This window comes from Dreissena polymorpha, chromosome 14, assembly GCF_020536995.1.
Source record: "Dreissena polymorpha isolate Duluth1 chromosome 14, UMN_Dpol_1.0, whole genome shotgun sequence".
NCBI lineage: Eukaryota > Metazoa > Mollusca > Bivalvia > Myida > Dreissenidae > Dreissena > Dreissena polymorpha.
In genome coordinates this window covers 46431869-46451766 of record NC_068368.1, presented here as the reverse complement: position 1 = coordinate 46451766, position 19898 = coordinate 46431869, and the positions used below count along the sequence as shown (strand labels likewise).

Sequence of the window (19898 nt, the reverse complement as noted above, 5' to 3'; positions counted from 1 at the left end):
ACGAGACATGTAAGAAAGAACTCGCCACGAATCAAAAGTCACTGTTTTACGGCCATCTATTTACCGGCTTCTATCCAGTTCATGAGGGTTTCCCGCCATCTGTCAAGTCTTATGTAGTCTCCAATCTTCAGATAAAAGAGGAATTCTAGTAAACAACAATTTTTCCCTGCCACATGCACACAGAAAATATACTAAAATAAAGGCAGGGCAAGTGACCCTACAGAGAACCGTGTCTTCAAATAAATGAGGTTCATGTCTTTAGAGAGTATAGCATTGCACTCCAAAAAGATTTAGTATATTGTAACCTAAAGGAAAAATATCTTCTGATTAAAATGTGTTTTTCTTGCATATTCTTATCTCCTATTCATATGCACACATGTAATAAGTTTGGCTGGTTATCTGTCCGTTTGGCCATTTTTTTTTCATATTTTCACACGCAGGTGTTTTCGGTCCAAAGAAGGCCATTTTAGGCCTGTTAAAGCTTAAATGTTCCCTTTAAGGTTTAAATGTGCTAAGTTCAATATCTGCAACAAAATACCAAAACAAACCAAATGGACACATGCCGGTGCTTATATGCGGGGTGGTGAAAGAATGAATTTGTTAGATATTTTCACTCTAAGCAATTTTGATAATGTCTTTTTTGTGTGTTTTTTTTTTTAAATCACCCCAAAAATGTCAATTCAAAGCAAAGAAAAATCCAATATTCATCCAAGAGACAATAAACAAATTAGTACAAATGAGAGATCAAAGATACTTTGAAGAGAAGAACCAATAAGCTTCCAATAACTTGTTGTTTAGCACCAATAAAATTGTGAAATCTTGAAACGCGCCTTGTCGCTCGTTAGCCCTTTATTTGCCAGAGGCCAATGATATATCCTAGCATATAATGTCATGGGTGCCCTTTAAACTGCAGCAGATGGTCAATATGCATTGCCAGCTCTCATTTAGAGGTTCAAGAGAATACAAAATTTCATATTTTGGCACAAAATAAGTACTTTTGACTATTTTTATGGTGGCAATCTGGGTACAAAATGGGGATTCAGAACCAAGCGAAAAAGAAAAAAATGCTCATTTTGGGGGTATAGAATGGACGGAAAGGTTAAAATGAACAAGATACATATATGTAGGCAAGCATTTAAGCTTAGAAATGAGGTTCCATGTAGTAACAGGGGCAAGAAGGCAGCTCAGATCAATGCAGGCTTCCTGAAAGAGGTTTCTAGTACTCTTTTGGGGACACAGCTTCCCGCAGAATTCTCAACAACATCAACTCATTGATCCCTGTCACCTCTGTATGCAAAGACAAGCGAATAAAGTCAATACTGCCCCTTAAATCACTGAATGAGAGAAGCATTTACCAAATAAAAAAACAAAACTGGTTGCTGAAAGTGCCAAATTTTGTCAAAAAGATCCCTCTAATGTAAACGATGAAGGGGACCTCGCTACAACTAATCCTATGTTTAAGTCGGACGCGACATCTTCTCAAGCCGGAACCTGACTGTAAGCATATTGTGAGAAAACAGTACCAAAACACAAGCTAATTGTAGGGTAACAAGTAGCAAATCAACTCAGCTGTGCTGCATACATGCTCAGGAACAAGGATAAACATGTTGAGTTGCCAACTTCTGCTGCCAACAGAGCAGGAGCTTTACGTGTCAGGACGCGGAATAATCGATACAAACTGCATGGGAATTGCACGACGGCAAGAGTTTGAGTGACCACAAAACTGATTAGGACAGTATTTCACACCTTAAGCATCATAAATATGCTTATTTGCCTGTGTACATGATAATAAATTAGTATTATTACCTGTTTTACCATCAACAACCCTATCAAGTGGCCCTCGGCTTAGTCGCAGACATTCTTCTACCTGAAAAAGTCAAAATACCCAATAGAAATAGATATAAAATGAAGAAAAAAACATGCATTTATGTATTTTAAGTGTATTTCTATGAATAATATGAGGTGATAAAGCTTGTTATATGCATGATTGTACTAAATATGAAAGCTGGCTCAGTTAAGCATCTGTTGCACTGTCAAAACTGTAAAAATGTCCGCCATTCCATGTAGGTAAAATGGGGCTCTGTTTGAATGTTCATGCTTTACGCACAAGCTATTGTTGCGTTACTGGATTGCGGAGTCCTTGGCGTTGAATTCTGACTGCATGTAGCACAATAACGCTACACGGTCAACCAAAATGCCTTTGAATTTAAGTCGGAAAGCAATTAAGCCCTTATTTGGCTATACAAGGGTGGGGGGGGGTCAACTTGAAAAACAACTATTCCAGGTCAAATAATCTGAATTCATGCATTTAATGCACTAATTTTCTTTTCTTTTGCTAAGAAATGACCAAAAATCAGCTTTCCCAGTCATATTTTGCACTTGCAGATGATATTACATTTTTTACCTAAAGCTAGTTTAGGTTACAATATAGTAAAAGATTTCCTACACAAATTCAATGTAAATGCAATAACTTTAACGAAAAATAAAGTCAAACTTTTGCGCATAGAGACCCTCATAACCATACCTTTTCTCGAAGAGCATTCCAAGCCGAATTGATTTAAGCAATAAAAAAGATAGGTCACGAGACATGTAAGAAAGAACTCGCCACGAATCAAAAGTCACTGTTTTACGGCCATCTATTTACCGGCTTCTATCCAGTTCATGAGGGTTTCCCGCCATCTGTCAAAGTCTTATGTAGTCTCCAATCTTCAGATAAAAGAGTGAATTTCTAGTAAACAACAATGTTTTCCCTGCCACATGCACACAGAAATATACTAAAATAAAGTCATGGCAAGTGACCCTACAGAGAACCGTGTCTTCAAATAAATGATGTTCATGTCTTTAGAGAGTATAGCATTGCACTCCAAAAAGATTTAGTATATTGTAACCTAAAGGAAAAATATCTTCTGATTAAAATGTGTTTTTCTTGCATATTCTTATCTTCCTATTCATATTGCACACATGTAATAAGTTTGGCTGGTTTATCTGTCCGTTTGGCCATTTTTTTTCATATTTTCACACGCAGGTGTTTTCGGTCCAAAGAAGGCCATTTTAGGCCTGTTAAAGCTTAAATGTCCCTTTAAGGTTTAAATGTGCTAAGTTCAATATCTGCAACAAAATACCAAAACAAACCAAATGGACATGCACGTGGGGCTTATGCGGGGTGGTGAAAGAATGAATTTGTTAGATATTTTCACTCTAAGCAATTTTGATAATGTCTTTTTTGTGTGTTTTTTTTTTTAAATCACCCCAAAAATGTCAATTTCAAAGCAAAGAAAATCCAATTTCATCCAAGACAATAAACAAATTAGTACAAATGAGAGATCAAAGATACTTTGAAGAGAAGAAATCAATAAGCTTCCAATAACTTGTTGTTTAGCACCAATAAAAGTGTGAAATCTTGAAACGCGCCTTGTCGCTCGGAGCCCATTTATTTGCCAGAGGCCAATGATATATCCTAGCATATAATGTCATGGGTGCCTTTAAACTGCAGCAGATGGTCAATATGCATTGCCAGCTCTCATTTAGAGGTTCAAGAGAATACAAAATTTCATATTTTGGGCACAAAATAAGTACTTTTGACTATTTTTATGGTGGCAATCTGGGTAAAAAATGGGGATTCAGAACCAAGCGAAAGAAAAAATGCTCATTTTGGGGGTATAGAATGGACGGAAAGGTTAAAATGAACAAGATACATATATGTAGGCAAGCATTTTAAGCTTAGAAATGAGGTTCCATGTAGTAACAGGGGCAGAAAGGCAGCTCAGATCAATGCAGGCTTCCTGAAAGAGGTTTCTAGTACTTCTTTTGGGGACACAGCTTCCCGCAGAATTCTCAACACATCAAACATCATTGATCCATGTCACCTCTGTATGCAAAGACAAGCGAATAAAGTCAATACTGCCCTTAAATCACTGAATGAGAGAAGCATTTACCAAATAAAAAACAAAACTGGTTGCTGAAAGTGCCAAATTTTGTCAAAAAGATCCCTCTAATGTAAACGATGAAGGGGACACTCGCTACAACAATCCTATGTTTAAGTCGGACGCGACATCTTCTCAAGCCGGAACCATGACTGTAAGCATATTGTGAGAAAACAGTACCAAACACAAGCTAATTGTAGGGTAACAAGTAGCAAATCAACTCAGCTGTGCTGCATACATGCTCAGGAACAAGGATAAACATGTTGAGTGCCAACTTCTGCTGCCAACAGAGCAGGAGCTTTACGTGTCAGGACGCGGAATAATCGATACAAACTGCATGGGAATTGCACGACGGCAAGAGTTTGAGTGACCACAAAACTGATTAGGACAGTATTTCACACCTTAAGCATCATAAATATGCTTATTTGCCTGTGTACATGATAATAAATTAGTATTATTACCTGTTTTACCATCAACAACCCTTATCAAGTGGCCCTCGGCTTAGTCGCAGACATTCTTCTACCTGAAAAAGTCAAAATACCCAATAGAAATAGATATAAAATGAAGAAAAAAACATGCATTTATGTATTTTAAGTGTATTTCTATGAATAATATGAGGTGATAAAGCTTGTTATATGCATGATTGTACTAAATATGAAAGCTGGCTCAGTTAAGCATCTGTTGCACTGTCAAAACTGTAAAAATGTCCGCCATTCCATGTAGGTAAAATGGGGCTCTGTTTGAATGTTCATGCTTTACGCACAAGCTATTGTTGCGTTACTGGATTGCGGAGTCCTTGGCGTTGAATTCTGACTGCATGTAGCACAATAACGCTACACGGTCAACCAAAATGCCTTTGAATTTAAGTCGGAAAGCAATTAAGCCCTTATTTGGCTATACAAGGGTGGGGGGGGGTCAACTTGAAAAACAACTATTCCAGGTCAAATAATCTGAATTCATGCATTTAATGCACTAATTTTCTTTTCTTTTGCTAAGAAATGACCAAAAATCAGCTTTCCCAGTCATATTTTGCACTTGCAGATGATATTACATTTTTTACCTAAAGCTAGTTTAGGTTACAATATAGTAAAAGATTTCCTACACAAATTCAATGTAAATGCAATAACTTTAACGAAAAATAAAGTCAAACTTTTGCGCATAGAGACCCTCATAACCATACCTTTTCTCGAAGAGCATTCCAAGCCGAATTGATTTAAGCAATAAAAAAGATAGGTCACGAGACATGTAAGAAAGAACTCGCCACGAATCAAAAGTCACTGTTTTACGGCCATCTATTTACCGGCTTCTATCCAGTTCATGAGGGTTTCCCGCCATCTGTCAAAGTCTTATGTAGTCTCCAATCTTCAGATAAAAGAGTGAATTTCTAGTAAACAACAATGTTTTCCCTGCCACATGCACACAGAAATATACTAAAATAAAGTCATGGCAAGTGACCCTACAGAGAACCGTGTCTTCAAATAAATGATGTTCATGTCTTTAGAGAGTATAGCATTGCACTCCAAAAAGATTTAGTATATTGTAACCTAAAGGAAAAATATCTTCTGATTAAAATGTGTTTTTCTTGCATATTCTTATCTTCCTATTCATATTGCACACATGTAATAAGTTTGGCTGGTTTATCTGTCCGTTTGGCCATTTTTTTTCATATTTTCACACGCAGGTGTTTTCGGTCCAAAGAAGGCCATTTTAGGCCTGTTAAAGCTTAAATGTCCCTTTAAGGTTTAAATGTGCTAAGTTCAATATCTGCAACAAAATACCAAAACAAACCAAATGGACATGCACGTGGGGCTTATGCGGGGTGGTGAAAGAATGAATTTGTTAGATATTTTCACTCTAAGCAATTTTGATAATGTCTTTTTTGTGTGTTTTTTTTTTAAATCACCCCAAAAATGTCAATTTCAAAGCAAAGAAAATCCAATTTCATCCAAGACAATAAACAAATTAGTACAAATGAGAGATCAAAGATACTTTGAAGAGAAGAAATCAATAAGCTTCCAATAACTTGTTGTTTAGCACCAATAAAAGTGTGAAATCTTGAAACGCGCCTTGTCGCTCGGAGCCCATTTATTTGCCAGAGGCCAATGATATATCCTAGCATATAATGTCATGGGTGCCTTTAAACTGCAGCAGATGGTCAATATGCATTGCCAGCTCTCATTTAGAGGTTCAAGAGAATACAAAATTTCATATTTTGGGCACAAAATAAGTACTTTTGACTATTTTTATGGTGGCAATCTGGGTAAAAAATGGGGATTCAGAACCAAGCGAAAGAAAAAAATGCTCATTTTGGGGGTATAGAATGGACGGAAAGGTTAAAATGAACAAGATACATATATGTAGGCAAGCATTTTAAGCTTAGAAATGAGGTTCCATGTAGTAACAGGGGCAGAAAGGCAGCTCAGATCAATGCAGGCTTCCTGAAAGAGGTTTCTAGTACTTCTTTTGGGGACACAGCTTCCCGCAGAATTCTCAACACATCAAACATCATTGATCCATGTCACCTCTGTATGCAAAGACAAGCGAATAAAGTCAATACTGCCCTTAAATCACTGAATGAGAGAAGCATTTACCAAATAAAAAACAAAACTGGTTGCTGAAAGTGCCAAATTTTGTCAAAAAGATCCCTCTAATGTAAACGATGAAGGGGACACTCGCTACAACAATCCTATGTTTAAGTCGGACGCGACATCTTCTCAAGCCGGAACCATGACTGTAAGCATATTGTGAGAAAACAGTACCAAACACAAGCTAATTGTAGGGTAACAAGTAGCAAATCAACTCAGCTGTGCTGCATACATGCTCAGGAACAAGGATAAACATGTTGAGTGCCAACTTCTGCTGCCAACAGAGCAGGAGCTTTACGTGTCAGGACGCGGAATAATCGATACAAACTGCATGGGAATTGCACGACGGCAAGAGTTTGAGTGACCACAAAACTGATTAGGACAGTATTTCACACCTTAAGCATCATAAATATGCTTATTTGCCTGTGTACATGATAATAAATTAGTATTATTACCTGTTTTACCATCAACAACCCTTATCAAGTGGCCCTCGGCTTAGTCGCAGACATTCTTCTACCTGAAAAAGTCAAAATACCCAATAGAAATAGATATAAAATGAAGAAAAAAACATGCATTTATGTATTTTAAGTGTATTTCTATGAATAATATGAGGTGATAAAGCTTGTTATATGCATGATTGTACTAAATATGAAAGCTGGCTCAGTTAAGCATCTGTTGCACTGTCAAAACTGTAAAAATGTCCGCCATTCCATGTAGGTAAAATGGGGCTCTGTTTGAATGTTCATGCTTTACGCACAAGCTATTGTTGCGTTACTGGATTGCGGAGTCCTTGGCGTTGAATTCTGACTGCATGTAGCACAATAACGCTACACGGTCAACCAAAATGCCTTTGAATTTAAGTCGGAAAGCAATTAAGCCCTTATTTGGCTATACAAGGGTGGGGGGGGGTCAACTTGAAAAACAACTATTCCAGGTCAAATAATCTGAATTCATGCATTTAATGCACTAATTTTCTTTTCTTTTGCTAAGAAATGACCAAAAATCAGCTTTCCCAGTCATATTTTGCACTTGCAGATGATATTACATTTTTTACCTAAAGCTAGTTTAGGTTACAATATAGTAAAAGATTTCCTACACAAATTCAATGTAAATGCAATAACTTTAACGAAAAATAAAGTCAAACTTTTGCGCATAGAGACCCTCATAACCATACCTTTTCTCGAAGAGCATTCCAAGCCGAATTGATTTAAGCAATAAAAAAGATAGGTCACGAGACATGTAAGAAAGAACTCGCCACGAATCAAAAGTCACTGTTTTACGGCCATCTATTTACCGGCTTCTATCCAGTTCATGAGGGTTTCCCGCCATCTGTCAAAGTCTTATGTAGTCTCCAATCTTCAGATAAAAGAGTGAATTTCTAGTAAACAACAATGTTTTCCCTGCCACATGCACACAGAAATATACTAAAATAAAGTCATGGCAAGTGACCCTACAGAGAACCGTGTCTTCAAATAAATGATGTTCATGTCTTTAGAGAGTATAGCATTGCACTCCAAAAAGATTTAGTATATTGTAACCTAAAGGAAAAATATCTTCTGATTAAAATGTGTTTTTCTTGCATATTCTTATCTTCCTATTCATATTGCACACATGTAATAAGTTTGGCTGGTTTATCTGTCCGTTTGGCCATTTTTTTTCATATTTTCACACGCAGGTGTTTTCGGTCCAAAGAAGGCCATTTTAGGCCTGTTAAAGCTTAAATGTCCCTTTAAGGTTTAAATGTGCTAAGTTCAATATCTGCAACAAAATACCAAAACAAACCAAATGGACATGCACGTGGGGCTTATGCGGGGTGGTGAAAGAATGAATTTGTTAGATATTTTCACTCTAAGCAATTTTGATAATGTCTTTTTTGTGTGTTTTTTTTTTAAATCACCCCAAAAATGTCAATTTCAAAGCAAAGAAAATCCAATTTCATCCAAGACAATAAACAAATTAGTACAAATGAGAGATCAAAGATACTTTGAAGAGAAGAAATCAATAAGCTTCCAATAACTTGTTGTTTAGCACCAATAAAAGTGTGAAATCTTGAAACGCGCCTTGTCGCTCGGAGCCCATTTATTTGCCAGAGGCCAATGATATATCCTAGCATATAATGTCATGGGTGCCTTTAAACTGCAGCAGATGGTCAATATGCATTGCCAGCTCTCATTTAGAGGTTCAAGAGAATACAAAATTTCATATTTTGGGCACAAAATAAGTACTTTTGACTATTTTTATGGTGGCAATCTGGGTAAAAAATGGGGATTCAGAACCAAGCGAAAGAAAAAATGCTCATTTTGGGGGTATAGAATGGACGGAAAGGTTAAAATGAACAAGATACATATATGTAGGCAAGCATTTTAAGCTTAGAAATGAGGTTCCATGTAGTAACAGGGGCAGAAAGGCAGCTCAGATCAATGCAGGCTTCCTGAAAGAGGTTTCTAGTACTTCTTTTGGGGACACAGCTTCCCGCAGAATTCTCAACACATCAAACATCATTGATCCATGTCACCTCTGTATGCAAAGACAAGCGAATAAAGTCAATACTGCCCTTAAATCACTGAATGAGAGAAGCATTTACCAAATAAAAAACAAAACTGGTTGCTGAAAGTGCCAAATTTTGTCAAAAAGATCCCTCTAATGTAAACGATGAAGGGGACACTCGCTACAACAATCCTATGTTTAAGTCGGACGCGACATCTTCTCAAGCCGGAACCATGACTGTAAGCATATTGTGAGAAAACAGTACCAAACACAAGCTAATTGTAGGGTAACAAGTAGCAAATCAACTCAGCTGTGCTGCATACATGCTCAGGAACAAGGATAAACATGTTGAGTGCCAACTTCTGCTGCCAACAGAGCAGGAGCTTTACGTGTCAGGACGCGGAATAATCGATACAAACTGCATGGGAATTGCACGACGGCAAGAGTTTGAGTGACCACAAAACTGATTAGGACAGTATTTCACACCTTAAGCATCATAAATATGCTTATTTGCCTGTGTACATGATAATAAATTAGTATTATTACCTGTTTTACCATCAACAACCCTTATCAAGTGGCCCTCGGCTTAGTCGCAGACATTCTTCTACCTGAAAAAGTCAAAATACCCAATAGAAATAGATATAAAATGAAGAAAAAAACATGCATTTATGTATTTTAAGTGTATTTCTATGAATAATATGAGGTGATAAAGCTTGTTATATGCATGATTGTACTAAATATGAAAGCTGGCTCAGTTAAGCATCTGTTGCACTGTCAAAACTGTAAAAATGTCCGCCATTCCATGTAGGTAAAATGGGGCTCTGTTTGAATGTTCATGCTTTACGCACAAGCTATTGTTGCGTTACTGGATTGCGGAGTCCTTGGCGTTGAATTCTGACTGCATGTAGCACAATAACGCTACACGGTCAACCAAAATGCCTTTGAATTTAAGTCGGAAAGCAATTAAGCCCTTATTTGGCTATACAAGGGTGGGGGGGGGTCAACTTGAAAAACAACTATTCCAGGTCAAATAATCTGAATTCATGCATTTAATGCACTAATTTTCTTTTCTTTTGCTAAGAAATGACCAAAAATCAGCTTTCCCAGTCATATTTTGCACTTGCAGATGATATTACATTTTTTACCTAAAGCTAGTTTAGGTTACAATATAGTAAAAGATTTCCTACACAAATTCAATGTAAATGCAATAACTTTAACGAAAAATAAAGTCAAACTTTTGCGCATAGAGACCCTCATAACCATACCTTTTCTCGAAGAGCATTCCAAGCCGAATTGATTTAAGCAATAAAAAGATAGGTCACGAGACATGTAAGAAAGAACTCGCCACGAATCAAAAGTCACTGTTTTACGGCCATCTATTTACCGGCTTCTATCCAGTTCATGAGGGTTTCCCGCCATCTGTCAAAGTCTTATGTAGTCTCCAATCTTCAGATAAAAGAGTGAATTTCTAGTAAACAACAATGTTTTCCCTGCCACATGCACACAGAAATATACTAAAATAAAGTCATGGCAAGTGACCCTACAGAGAACCGTGTCTTCAAATAAATGATGTTCATGTCTTTAGAGAGTATAGCATTGCACTCCAAAAAGATTTAGTATATTGTAACCTATTGTTATGAAAGCGTCTCAATCATGTCATGATCATACCAAGCGTTCATCATTGAGGTTACAGTATACTAAACAATCTCTTGCACGACGGCTACATTGCATTCACTGCATTAAAGAAAACCATCTCATACCATGATATCTTATATCAGTCTTAATTCATTATTATAAAATTTATATGTTTTTTGATGTTAAGAAACCAACATACATACACACGTCGAAGCAATTCCTAACGTCACTCAATAAAAATTATGTTCAATTGTTTACATTTGTAAAGTGCGTGGATTGATTATATCTGCGTAAATGGGCAATTAAATAGTTCCAAAGAGTTGCATTAAAACTCGCAAGTTTTTGCGCGATTTATCGTACTTTTAAAAGTCATATCTTTTCATTTAATGGATGCGATCTTAAATATCCAATAAAATATACATTTAATGCGTTTGTTCGGTTTTACCTATTTTATAGACAAAATGGCGTGCTGAGCCTTTCGCAGAGTTGTATGTGAGAGCAAGGAACGACAACTCTGCGTGGAGATTGATATTTTTGTTGACCTGAGTCACTTTCACTTTCACCTTCCCAAGTAAACAGCGATGTAAATAAACTGATTGTTTGTAAACACAATTGACTTGGAGGACACTGTATTTTGAGCTTAAAACAAGTTGTATTGCTCATTTTTGTATGGTTATGTCCAACAGCATATATATATTGTTTTTGATAACCTTTATAAATTAAATATGAAAAAAAATATTTAAAAATAGGTAAATAATTACGGATTGTCACCTTTATAGAGCCTTTAATACGAAGCTATGATGGTTTATTTTAGAATAAATGTATTGCCGCGTGGCAGCGGTTTGGCTCTCTTTCTTAGTGTTTCCTTTTTTAGGTGCGACACCCTACAACTTGACATCAAGTGTAGTGACCAAGGGCCAGAACTTTATGACAATCCGTTTTACATCGCAGTTCAGTCCACATTAGACTTTTCTTACGCGGCTAAATATATTTTCTTCATAGTGATGTAGTTGAAGAGAGCAACAGTTGTGCGGGAACTTACGAAGTTGAATGTGTCAAAATGTAAATTGTATTACGCAAGGATCATTAAGACAATTCTTAAGTTAGCTGAACCCTCTTTCCCTTTCTAGACCCCCTCCAAGGCTTTTTTCGACATAGCTTTTTAAGAATGAAGCATTCAAACTGTTCCTTCAGCGCTATAGCATACAAACACTCCATATTTACCTTTCCTCCACTTTGCACCTTGCTCTGTTTTCCCTTTTTTTTTGGGGGGGGGGGGTTCATGATTGTACCTTCAACATTAAAAACAATATGTTTTACAGGTATGAAGTCTAAACAATAACACAATAACTGATATGAAAACACCCTATCAGTTCGATGTGCATGACTGATTTTTGTAATCGGATTGATATCTTTGCGAGATATATATATATATCAGCATGTTCCTGTTACAAATTAATTGACATAAACGGGTGAAATACATACCAAGTATTGATATATTGTAGCTTTAATGTACACGCATTGAATAATATGTTTAATGGGAAACCTGAAACTATTTCCAATGATCTATTTTTAGAAAATGGAAATCCGACAGTAAATGGATATAGGGATCCCCATTCATTTTGAAATCAGTATCATAATAATCAGAGAAAAAAAAGATCGAACACTCAATCTGGAATGCGACACAAAACGTGTAAGGTCGGCACCAAAAATTAAAATAGCTGAAAATGTGTTTTGGCGCCACCTTCTGTCATTAGCGCCACCTCATAGGCATTGGCTCCATCTCTTTTGGAAAACACCGAATTATCTTATTAGATCGACAAGAATTCAATTATGTTGTCCATGAAACAACTTAAACATATCAAAAGCAATCCTTTGACGTTGTTAGCGATTTCATTGGGATAAAATTTCCTGTCACCCAGGCAAAACACTTCGGTGTTCTGTTAAAATTTGTACCACGCCATAACGTGGTCATCACGTTTCCAAATTGGTTGTTATTGTATGTTTCTGTACATTTGTAGATGAATAAATCTTCGCTAAATCTCACCACATTGCCCAATTGTCAAAATAATGCGAAATACGTTGAAAAATACACACATATACAACTAAGTCACTATGTAGAATTATCCGTGACATTTCATAACATACGGTCCTTAGCGCTACCTCGGAAGTAGAATTGGTTCATTTAATTTATCAATGCATGGCGAAAAAGAGGTGCCGCCCGTGATTTACGGCCGTGAATATACGCCTTATGAAATGGATGTACTATATTTGCTAAATTTTATTTTTTGGAAGGGCACAATTTTTATCTGGCAATCGATACCAGGTTTTAAGTGTCTGAAATAAATTAATGTCATTAAGAATGCTTTTAAATTGTATCGTTTGTTACGGGAACAAATTGAATTTGATTTAGTTTAATGATAACCTAACTCAAGATGAAAGCAATAAGATATTTAACCTTTTTTATTGATCATTCGTTCACCCGTTGTCTATTTAATTTAACTTAATGAAATACATACAGTGATTTCAGTTCAATCATGAAATATCTGTATTCAGTTGTTTCTGTGTCAGATTATACATATGCTAATTGTATTCATTCAAAATGTAGTTTCATCTACTTATATTACAAGTACAAATATCATGACTCTATACTATATTGAAACTGCAATTTATTCATTCGATTATATTTCGTAATGATCGAAGTAAGCAAAAAGATCGAACACTCAATCTAGACACGGAGTGTATCTAGAGTCCGTGATCTAGAATGCGACACAAAGAGTGTTTGGTCTGCACCCAAAATTAAAATAGCTGAACATGTGCTTTGGCGCCACCTTCTGTCATTAGCACCACATCATTGGTATTGGCAATGCATCGCAAAAAAGAGGCGCCGCCTGAGATTTACGGCCGTGAATATACGCCTAATAACATGTACGTTAAATATTTGCTAAATTTTATTTTTTGGAAGGGCACAATATTTATCTGGCAATCAATACCAGGTTTTCAGTGTCTGAAATAAATGAATGGCATCAATAATGCGTTGAAATTGTATCGTTTTGTAACGGGAACCGATTGAATTTGATGTAATTAATTGTAAAATTACAGAAAATGAAAGCAATAATATGTGAGCTTTTTATTGGTCATTCGTTCACCCGTTGTTATGTATTAATGTGAGCTTAATCCGAAGCCTACGTCGATTAAATTTTAATCATGAACTATCTGTATTAAGTTGTTTCTGTGTCAGAGTTATATATATGCTTATTGAATTCATTCGAAATATGACTTATATTACTATAAAAAATATCGTGACCCTACTGTATTCCTAATGTAATTTGAATCAATGGTCGACAATCGCACAGCTCACTAGTGCCTACGTAATCAGTTTATGCGCTGCACTTATTTGGTACAACTCTTGAAAAAGAACATGGTACAGTCGAGTTACCATTACCGGATCACTAGCGTAATAAAGTTGTGCTGGTGAAAAACATTAAATGTTTTGATACTTCTTTTATACAAGTTTAATAAAATATTATCTTTGCTTACGGTTAAAGCAAAAATTCTGATTTCAAATGTAGACAATATCTTTTGTAGCACTTTTTTCACACCGGAATTCATGCATTAACGGATCAATTGTAGCCATAACGGAACACGTGATCAAAACCACTTAGGGGTCATCTCAAACGCTATTTAAACTGTCAAAACATGAATCTTGTACTTGTATAATGTGATTAAAAAATTGCATACAGTTGATTTGCTAATAAACAGTGATTACGATGTGTTTTATATAGTAGTGTACATATTGCAAGCCGTGGAAATAGACAAGCCAAGTATGCACTAAACCGGAGAAAACACTAACCATTTCAACCAGGCCCATTTTATCCACACAGGTGGTGTACGTGATATCAGCATCCTGTTTATACGCGTTCACCGATTTAGAACTAGGACTGCAGGTCATGTACATGAGGTGCTGTGATGTTCAGGATTGGTAGTTTGCCTGTGTGGGGTGCGCGTTAGATGTGTATAAGTTTAGTGTACGAGTTATATGTACTGAAGTTAGTTCGTTGTTGCTAGCTGTAATATAACAGTAGGTATTTAGTATTTAAAGAAGAATGATGATAATTAATTACGGAATAATTAATATGTATACTGAAGAATATTATATCAAACGTGAACAATACTTTATATATCCTAGATAAATATTATATTAAACGTGAACAATGCTTTATATTTCCAAACCCTTCGCATTATAAAAAGGACTTAAACGGGGCTGCAAGTAAGTTTTGATTTTATACCACTTCAGTGGCTGCCTGAAACAGACAAATACATATACTTTTAATAACCAATATTAACCCATTTATGCGTAGTGGACTCTCCCATCCTTCTAAATTGGATCAATTTATTTCCAAAATTAGGGATGTCTAGTATATTTATTTCTTTATTAAGAATATTTCTTACAGAAATTCCTTCAAGCAAACAGCGCCGACCCTGATGAGACGCCGCATCATGCGACGTCTCATCTGGATGTACGCTGTTTGCCAATGCCTTTTTTCTAGACGCTAGGCATAAAATTATGGGTTAATAGCTTTGTTTTATTTTTTGAATGAACAGTATATGTTTATCATAATAATTTCTATATGTATCATACACAGTAATCTCTTATTTGTAAGTTCTCCAAAACATAAGACTAAACAATTCCGTTACAGCCATAACACAGGTGGACGTAACGTACCCTGGATAGTATATGGGCCTATGAGCCCAATATTATATTCAAATAAATATATATACTCGTGTTTTATGAGAGTAAAATTGACATTGAGTAAAAACGGGCAAGAAATGTTGCTTGGTTATCAGCCGACTGTGAGTAAATGGCTGGACAGATTTAATTGAAGTAATTTTTTTAAAGGTTGTCCAATTGCCCATAAGAGGACCCAGGGATGCCTTTGATTAAAGCTATTTTGACATTTTTGCGGCCCGCAGAGACAGGTCTATGATAAATTCTAGTTAATGACATTGTTATGATTCCAATATCAGAGGGTAGGGATTTTTTTCATTGCTCTTTGTCGATGTTTTCTCTCATAAAACATAATTATATATATTTATTTGAAATATTGGGCTCCTGGGCTAATATACTATCCAGGCCAAAAAAAAGGTCCGTTCGGGGTCTCCTTGGAAAAAAAACGGTCGGTAGGTAGGGATTTATTTTTTGTCTTTCGGGTACTAGAATGGAAAGCTACTCAAGCTTATTATAAGAAATACATGTATATATATGCTTTTTTGCTTGATATTACATCTTATATGAACGAAAATGAACGAATTTGTTATTATTATTATTATGTTTGTTGTTGTCGACCCCAATAAAAAGTTGAAGGTCGGCGCCAAGTCGGGAGACCCGAAACGGACCTCTTTTTGGCTCCAGGGTACGTTACTTCCACCTGTGAGCCATAACACGTAATTTTAATGTCAGTAACAAAATTGGATGGTTTTTTGAGACATCCCCACTTACTCATGTAAACAGGACACGCTTGATCCGCTATTGCCCTAATTCTTCATCCTCTTTATGGTGATGCAAAATCTTAAAAACGAAACAAAACTGAAATGGTGTTTTGCAGGCAGAAAGACTACTTAATGGCCTTTAAATATATGCATATACTTCTTACTTACCAACATAGTTATTAAATGTGGCCGCGCAAAATGTGAAACCTCGTTCTTAAAACGAGACGGAAGTAAATAAAGTCGTATGTACATGTCGGCAAAACACACTAAAATTATTGACAAAAAGATGCCCGATTTTGATAAAAAAATATCGCGTTTTAAAGAAAATGCCTTGAATATGCTGACTGCAAAGTATCCTCTAAAAATAATAACTATTAATTGTGATACGCATTCTTGAACATCAAAGTGATCCGCTATTGGTAATGATCCGCTAATGGTAACTTGACTGTACGATTATTGATAAAATACTTTAAAGTCGCTAATTAAACAATTCAACAGACAGGGACGCGTTATGAGATGCCGGATAAGACGTCCGAGGGCAGGTAATGTACATGTTAACAATTCAGCAACAGTAGTATCAGTTATAAGAATTTAAATCATGTAGTCGTGCTAGATTAAAAATGAAGACGTTTTCTAAAAATCTAAGTAGTTTCTGAAAACAGTCTGTACTGCAGTAAATTGCATTTCATTTATATAATAATGGTATTATAATGGCGAAACGAAACGAATATATACGGGCGAATGCAGAACTAACTGGTGTGTATTTATTCATTATATGGTTTGGTCATATGAGGAAATAGCCTAAGTGCTATAAAAAGCATTCAGCGGGAAACCTTTAGTGTTTTCCCGCAAAGTATTTTTATAACAATCCTTAATATAGTAACATGTTGGGATTACCCGCGGAGTAGGTAAACAGGTATGAAGCACGATCACATGTAAAGTAGCTTAGGCGTAATCGATTTATATTAGCGCAATACACACCTTTTGTATTCCTTCAATACAGGTAGCTTAGAATGCTTTAAACTATGTATGTTTATGGGCCTAACTTAGTACAAGAAGTGGACTTAATAGTTCGCTGAAGTTGAAATTTATACATTAAATGACATATGGACAATGGAATAACACTAACAGTTTTGTTCTTAGTATACATAAATAAGATTGTTTAACTCTTGGACTACTAAGCCAATTACTAGCTTCCATATTTACATTATACAAATTAAGAACTTCTGTCCATCCTTTGAGAAAACATCCCGAAACTATATTCCTCGGAACGAACGTTATTGCCTTATTTGTAAACAATGACACAATGTGGATATGTTCAGTATCTTTAATAACAACACAGGTATATTACACGGGCTTACAACTGTGTCCCATCTATTGAACATTTCGACAGCTTATTTGTATCAACATGCACATCTGCAATTAGCATTTGTGTACAGTTGTAATAATGTAAATGAAGCTTTAACCAATTGCAAATTATTTTCGAATGCCACAAGCACATTCACATTAATACATGTAATTTCATTGCTACATCTTTCAAAGAATTATTCATCTGCTTCTTCACATTATTATTGTATTGAACACAATTTTTTTTTTTTTGAAATATAATGATAGGTGGTATCAATTTATATAAAATAAGCATCGAATAATCGGGATTAAATCGTTAAAAATTGATACATTAAGTTTAAGTTTTAAACCTGTCTAAGCAAGGTTAAGAATATAAGAAAGGTTACTAATGCCACCAAATGACGGTTTGTTAACATAAACACTGAACGATATTTAAATGGGCTGTAGTTTGCTTTATAATATAATTTTGAATCACATTTGGTTTCCAGGTTCAAATTCATATCAAAGTTAAGAATTAAGGTATTAAGTATATTGTCGTCTGTTTTCCAAATAACCGTGTCCTAACTAATTTTATTTCCAGGCCTCTTGCTTATTCCCAAACTGGGCCGAACTAATTTTTAGCGAGGCTGTTTTCCGAGAAAACCCGCGATATTGTCATAGCCAGCTCATCGTCCGCCGTCCGCCGTAGGCGTCGTGCTAAAACCTTAACATTGGCCATAACTTTTTAAATATTGAAGATAGCAAATTGATATTTGGTATGCATGTGTATCTCATGCAGCTGCACATTTTGAGTAGTACAATTTCTAGGTGAACATCATCCTTTAAGGTCTAGGGTCGAAACAACAAAGTCAAGGGAAATAATAAGCTTTAAATGGACATAGTTACCTGACCTGCCCACGTATATATTTTTGTTAAATAAATCAAAGCGGCGCAATAGGCGGCATTGTGTTTCTGACAAACACATTGTGGTAAAAGGTCAAGGTCAATGTCATCCTTTACGGTCTACGGTAAAAAAAACAAATTTCAAGGAAGTAATAAGCTTTAAAGGGAGATAATTATTCAATATTGAAGTGTACCTCATTGAGCTGCACATTTTGAGTGGTGAATATACAGTCACCGTAGTGGCTTTTAATTATTTTGGGAATTTCGCGTCGTGAAAACCCCCATTTTGGGACAAAAAATAATCGCAAAATTGGCTCAATTGGGAAAAATTATCTCATGTAAAAAGTGTTTCTTATATTTCAAAGAAGCCGTTAACTGGTAAATAACGACTATTTTGATAACTTATTATTCAAATTTTGCAAAATATTATGAACATGTGTAATAAGTGCAGGTTTTTTAATCTGAATTTGGGGAAAAGGCCTGCCCTTTTTTGAGGTGAATAAAATTGCGCGAAGCGCCGGATTTTGAGAAAACAAGGAAAGTCTTAAATAATCATTGGCATATTTTAACGTTTTTAAAACAAATTCAAGGCAACAAATAATTTAATTATGTAATACTTTCTATTTTCTACACTGGATCAGGTTAACTAATATATTTCAAGGTTAAAAAAAAAAATAATATGAATTTTTTTGGAATTGGGATTTTTTTTCAATTGGGAAAAAAACAACCATATTTGCATTGGGAATGGGGCCGAATTTCGGACCCGTGGCATTGATCGGAAAAAGCCTGAATTATAAATCTCATATTATATATTTCCTTACCAAGAATTTAAGTTCTTTTCACAGTTACTGTACAGATTTATTATTTAGATTATATATTACCCAAATGATTGATTTGTCAAATATTTTTTTAAATGATATAATTATAATTTCTTTGATGTTCATTACATACCTGTGGACTTATTTCCATAGATACATGATCAACTCTGGCTTTTTTTCTTTTTTTTATGAAAAAGAAAAATCAACTCTGGCTATGATCTCTTTTAAACCACAGGCCTCGGTTGTCAGTGATGTCTGACATGGTCATAATTGACTGCGAGACCCTCCTCACCTCCCCCCCCCCCGGTTGAATCGGACAAAATTCAAGGGAAGAAAAACATTTAAAGGGAGATGATTTCTATACCAGCCAAATGATTAATATAAATTTTATTTCAATGCGGCGCAGTAGGGGGCATTGTGTTTCTGACAAACACATCTCTTGTTAGGTCACTAGGTCAAAGGCCAAGGTCACTGTGTCCTCTAAAAAAAATCTGACAAGCTTTCGCAGCCGAGCGTGGCACCCGTTATGTGGTGCTCTTGTTATAAATCATGTTGAGATCCCAAATTTCAACTTTTTTAAAAGCAAATATAGTTAAACTTTTTCAACATTTGAAAAACATGCCAGTACTGATACTTACAGACTAGCATTAAAACTTGGTTTACAATAAAAAAAAATACTTGTACTCACAAAAAAAATTATACATGTTTTTGGCGGAAAAGAACGTTGACAT

General features: G+C 35.6%; 3 protein-coding genes across 8 annotated transcripts in view; 2 read left to right on the top strand and 1 right to left on the bottom strand.

Annotated features, from left to right (window-relative positions):
- Positions 1–4446, bottom strand: part of LOC127857968 (uncharacterized) — a 209465-nt gene extending 205019 nt beyond the window's left edge. Inside the window, exon 1 of the mRNA XM_052394769.1 lies at positions 4385–4446. The gene's annotated coding sequence lies outside the window, so the exon portion shown is untranslated. The remainder of the gene's footprint in view (positions 1–4384) is intronic.
- LOC127857972 (uncharacterized) overlaps positions 1–19898 on the top strand; it is a 169244-nt gene that overhangs the window by 30241 nt on the left and 119105 nt on the right. The gene's annotated exons all lie outside the window — the stretch shown is intronic.
- The window catches only part of LOC127857964 (uncharacterized), a 309606-nt gene continuing 306258 nt past the window's right edge, over positions 16551–19898 (top strand). For 3 of the 6 annotated variants that reach the window (XM_052394754.1, XM_052394755.1, XM_052394752.1), the window contains exon 1: positions 16553–16662. The gene's annotated coding sequence lies outside the window, so the exon portion shown is untranslated. Of the gene's footprint in view, positions 16663–19898 lie in introns of all 6 variants that reach the window. The other 3 variants (XM_052394756.1, XM_052394757.1, XM_052394758.1) reach the window with 3 other exon arrangements.